Raw genomic sequence first — 6,096 nt, 5'->3', positions numbered from 1 at the left:
ACACTTAGCTCTATTTTAATTTTTAGTCCATCACAAGCGCAACCACTAACATACCTACATACAATAATTCTTTGTTTTTATATTTATTTAGACCCTGGGAGGAAACTAGACTGTCCAGAGGAAAATAAGTACATTTGAAATGGATTGGATGAAAATAAAATATAAATCACTCACTTTTTTGGGCACCATATTCGTTCATTGTCGACCATGTTAGGATGTTACTGTTACCATGACTGTTACCTTACAGTGACCCACACAATGTGTATAAATAAAACAACTGCCTTTGACAAACATGATAAATATATTTGAGAGACTCGAATGAAAGCAACTGTCCTTAAGATCCATGGCTATGACTGCTTCCCGTTGTTACATTTCAACAGAGGTTCCTCACTGAGAACATGTGAGGAGAAATGGAGGGAATAACAGAGAGGAAAATGTTATTTTTGTTTCCTCTGAATATTAAAACGAAAATCAAGTGATGAGACGGAAAGATGGATGAAGGCTGAGACAGCAGAGATGAGCCAGGTGAAGGAGGGCGACCTTCTCCGTGTTTATCCGACTGGAAAAAAGGGAAGGATGGAAAAGATGAGAGGAGGAAAGATGGCCTTGTTTACTCTCCATTCTCCATCAAGGCAATAATGAGTGATGATGAGGGCTCGACAATAGGTGGAGGGAGGAGAGAGGGGGCTCAGTGGAAGGGCACGATATAGAGGTGAAAGACACGCATTATCCAGAGAACATTTCTCCGCTTTTTATCAAATAAACCGAACTTTGGAAGGACATGGAATTCAATATCTCTCGAGCCGACTTCATCCGAAGGATAAACGCATGTTCTATTGATCGGAGGATTTTAGAGGGCATTACCACAAAATCATTTTTTTAGTTTAATATAAACCATCACGATGAGTCTCAGGCTGTGAATTTTAATACAATGGCTCGCTCTAATAGATCTTTATAGGCGTGTTCCGGGAGAATAAAAGTTGTGCTCTTGTTCTTTACGAGCCAACAGATCGTGCGTGCACTGCCTCACAGGGAAAACTTGCACGTTCACCAAGATAGTAAAAGAAAAAAAATCTCCCGGGACATTTGAATGTGTCAGGTCTTCAAACTAAAGGGAAAGTGCTGCCTTCGATATTTTACAAGGTAATCGGAACAGTCCCAGCACTGGGAAGTAAGTGATCCCACGGCAGAAATGGAAAAAAAAAACAAGTGTATGGATCAGCAATTTATATCTTATATATTTAGGCATGGAAGAATTAAGAGAGATTCTGCTGACATCTGCACATTTAGATAACATCAAAGTGTAGAAATAGAAAACATACAAAACAGTTGAATATCAGTCATTAGTGCATAAACAACAACTTTTGCAATGTGATAATTTAATACATTTTTAGTTGCTTGCCAAATTTCCTCGACATTTGACAGTAGTTATAAATAAAGTCACTATGTTTAGTGAGTGTAAAGGGCATACGCATCTTTTAAAGTACAACCGAATGAATCCAATACCTGGATCATTAAAGATGAAAAATGACTTTTTAGTAAGTCATTGAGGACGCTGTGGCGTTGAATACTAACTGGATGTAAAAGTTTCGAAAAAGTAATTTAGAGCTAAATTCAGGAGCTGCCAGCGTCACATTTGACATTCAAAAGCTATGATATCAGTCCTACTGCAAGGATCTTACGAATAAATCAGTAGTGATGCTCTTTATATTGAGCTTTAGATATAAAAAAAAAAAGGTATAAAAACTAACTACTAAATAGTTTACAATCTATTTAACCACACATGTTAATATGTTCAATCATAGATTGGTTTTTAGCTGAAAACAGAATGTAGAAGGCTCTGAATTAAACATACCAGGTTTACTCATAAATCATCAGGAAGAACCTTCACTTTTCTTTGCTTCATCTGAGACAAGCTTTAATTCAAGTCCATGTTTTAACGGTTGGGACCTTTGTTCTTGTCTCTCAGGTAATCAAAAACTAAATGGAGCAATACGTTGTAACCTTAACCAGCACAACACTGTTCTTGCATCAGAGAGAAATCAGACGAAGAGTGCATTCTGTTTTGATCTCATTGTACAAGTAAAATTGCTGTGACTTTAAACAAAATATGATCTCTGATATCTGTTCTTTGAGTTTCAGTTCTAAGTCAGTTTCCTAACTTGACAGAACACTCAGTAATGACGAGAACGGTTAGAAGGCAGAGGAGGTGTACAAAAGAAAATATAGGCAATTATTATCCACAATAAAAGTTCATAAAGATGAACATAAAGGTATCCGGAGTGTCTGGATAGGAGGAAAAAAAACCAATCCCGGTCTCCTCTGTAAGAACAGGTAAAGACATTTGAATCCACAGGAAAGCAAAACAACCAAGATAACATGAGCAGGGCTAACAGGAAGATCAAAAGTAGAAGCAATTTATAGATCAAGAAAACGGGTAGGAGAGCCATGATTCAAGGAACTGGTGAACACAGGTAAACACTGGGATCTTCTGTCGTCAGGTCCAGACATCTTAAAAAAAATGTCTTGAATAAAAGTAATTTCAAATTGGTTTCTGGAAGACCCTGGATCATAATCTTAACACAAAACGTGTATGAAGTATAAATGGAGTTTCTACTTGAAACACCAAATAAATCACTAACACAGCATGAGACTCTGAGCTGATTTTAGTGATTTGTACTTGTTTTATTTGATGTTTTTTTTACCTTTTTGTGTTTTAACTGTGCTTTCTTTTATGTCACTGTACAGCATCGTAACGACTGTTGTTGTTTCAAAGTGCTTTATAAATAAAGTTGAGTTGAGAGAGAGAATAAGCAGATGGTTCAGTCAATTAAAAAAATGATCTAGTTATTCATACTTGAAATTCCAAGATGGACTTACTGGCAGCTCTGAGTCAAGATGTATTTGAAAATTGAAACGTTTGTTCATCTCTGAGGTGCATTTTTATCCACTTGTTACGGGCGCTTATCTTCCCACATCTACGACGCAGAGATTTGCTTTTCTTCTCCGCTTTTCGTCTTCAATAACGACAAACAACCTGTAACAGCTGGATATATGTATGATTAGCATATTCCCTGCTGTGTGAAGCAAGTTGCTCTTCCCTGACGAGTGAAGCACAAATAATAAATGGAATGGAGAAATCTCTTTTTTTTTCCAGAAGCCTATAATCTCCATCAACACAAAATATGACACGTCGTAAATGATTGATTCAACTTGGGCAGAAAAAAAAAAAAAATGTAAATAGTCGTCTTTGAAAGGATTAGTTTTCTAAAAAAGTGTAGCGGAGGAAGGCGAGGTCTGGGCTAGCGTCTGCTGGCATTTTTCATTTTCTTTCTGCCACATGTGTTATGATGGGTTGTTATCATGACGGCTCATTAGCATTTTTCATATCCTGCTGTCAAGTATTTCCGGCTCCCTATCTCTCCGCATCGCTGGCATAAACAAGACGCCGGAGCTCGCCTGTTCCCTGAGAGCACGCACCCTTAAACAAATACGTTAAAACTGTTAAACACATTTGAACATCGCTCACGTCGATGCCGCGTACAGCAAATCGTCAATCATTGTCGGAAATTTAAATAACCAACACATTAAAAAGGGATCGCAGCGTGAATGAAGGCGGTGTGTCATCTTCGCAGCGGAGCTCCACTGCTTTGTCAAAGACTGAGATGTTCCCAATTGATAAGTTCGACCAGCTGTAACAGAGCAGCAAAAAAACAAACCGCTAGTGTCCCCTAGGGGGTTGTATTGGCAAGAATCTGGCGATACTATACAAATCAGGACACAGGGTCACCGATATATTGTGATACTGTAGCTACAATAATACATTGTCGTATTGTCCGAGTACTAGTACGAGTTGCAGAATGCATAGACCCCGTGACTCTTGACAAAGTTGTAACTGCTTTCATTTGAAAAATCAAAATATACCTAAACATTAGCTTTAAATGCTGGAGTCGACCGTATCCTCTCGTCCTCAGTCATGGTCGGAAGGTCCAGACGTCTTAAATAAAAGTAGCTGGGCAATTACAAATTGGTTGCCGGAAGACCCTGATCATAATCTTAACACAAAACGTGTATCTACTACTCTGAGCTGTTTTTAGTGATTTTTACTTGTTTTATTTGATATTGTTTTACCTTTATGGGTTTTAACTGTGCTTTCTTTTATGTCACTGTACAGCATCGTAACGACTGTTGTTTTAAAGTGCTTCATAAATAAAGTTGAGTTGAGTTGAGAGAGAGAATAAGCAGATGGTTCAGTCAATTAAAAAATATTAAACATTAGCTTTAAATGCTGGAGTCCACCGTATCCTCTCGTCCTCGGTCATGGTCAGAATCTTGCAGTATTTCTTGTTGCTTTAGCTGCAGTCCGTAAGGACTGTCGCTATGTAGCGGAAGTTTAACTGCAACTCAAATATAAACACTGGGTAAAATGAAAAAAATGTAGTTGTTTTATTTTTTACTTTTTAACTATTAACCGTAAAATAAATATGGTAACACATAAAATATGATACATCATTTTTTTATTTTTTTTCTAAAAAAAAAACAATTCAGTGCTGTTGAATATGGATACAGTGTGGTCTAAACGTATATTGCGATATATCACCATATCATTATTTTCTAGTGTCCCACATACACTGCAGACTGCAGGTTGAGGAGAAGATGAAAGCAGCACAGTGAGGCTGGTCTATCTTCTGTCATGCTCACCAGAGAGTTGTGATAGGTGTACACTCACACACACACACATACACTTACTCAGAGGCATGACTGTACAGACACATGCAAAGTTAGTTCAGCAATAATGAGATTTCACTTCAAAGAGTAAAGCGGGGGTTTCGGAGGAAAAACAGGTCTGGCACATGTGCTGCTTCTTTAAGGTGCATCGGGCTGATCTACTTAAATGTGGAACTGATACAGAAAGTTTCCCCAACAATAAGGAAACTTGGTTTTGTTTAATATTCATGTTGTACGACTGAGAAACCCACGATGTGTCAGTTGATGGAATGTCATCAAGACTTAATGTGGGTTTTAGATGTAGAAGCAGGAAAGTCAAAGTGAAGGCTGAGAATATATATATTTTTAATGGATGGAGAATTGTTTCATAACGTCTATTATTACTGACAGTTGGCCTATTGGATTTGAAAGTGTCTGATTGTAATTGGAATATGATTGATAGTGTATGATTATATCAAGTTCACAAATATACTCTATATCCTATTTAGCCAGGAAATACTGAATGTGCGTTCAAATCAACACTTGCTAACACTTGTTCCACCACCTGAGTTGACGTTTGTTTCAAGCATTGATTTAACATTGGTTCTGCAACATGGACCATGTATATAAGAAAGTTCAGAGTAGACTGTACTTTCTGAGGAAGCTTCGGTCATTTAACATCTGCAAGAAGCTCCTCTGCATGTTCTACCAGTCTGTGGTCTGGACTGGTTCTGTGGTTGGCATGAAGCTGGACTCACTGGTGACAGTTGCTGAGAGGAGATCAATGAACAAACTTCTGTCCATCATGGATGATGACAGTCATCCTCTGAACACTGTCATCAGTGAGCAGAGAATGAGTGCACGAATGCTCCTTCCTAGATGCAAAACAAATAGACTCAGGGACTCATTCATTCCTCGGGCTATTAAATTGTACAATTCTGAGTTCGGGGGCAGGAGTGGAGTGAGAGTATCTGGATGTTCTGTTCTATGTTAGTCTTTGTATCCTTTGTTTTTTTTATTTTTCTTTGATCTATGTTCTTTATCTTTAGACTTAGATTGTATCATCTTGTTCTTTCTCTTTATTTCTCTTTGTTCTTGTTCTTATTTTATTTTGATTTAGTTTTTATGAAAAATTGCTGTATTTGCTGTGGCTAGTTGGAAAAAAATAATTTCCCGAAGGAGACCTTCTGAGGAATCATTAAGTTCTACCTATTTAACTTTTCTTGGTATTATTCACTTTTTTTAATTCAAATCCAAAAAAGTAGGACAATATGCTGGTAGTGGGTCCAAAGCAGACTGGGCCTGTGATTTGGTACTGGTCCTTTAAAGAGTAAGTAAGTAAGTAAGTAAGTAATATTTATTTATATAGCGCTTTTCGAGACCAGGGTC

The sequence above is a fragment of the Callionymus lyra genome, chromosome 5, assembly GCF_982586985.1.
Source record: "Callionymus lyra chromosome 5, fCalLyr1.hap1.1, whole genome shotgun sequence".
In the NCBI taxonomy this organism is placed as follows: domain Eukaryota; kingdom Metazoa; phylum Chordata; class Actinopteri; order Syngnathiformes; family Callionymidae; genus Callionymus; species Callionymus lyra.
The sequence above is the reverse complement of the archived record's forward strand: the minus strand, read 5'-3'. Positions refer to the sequence as shown.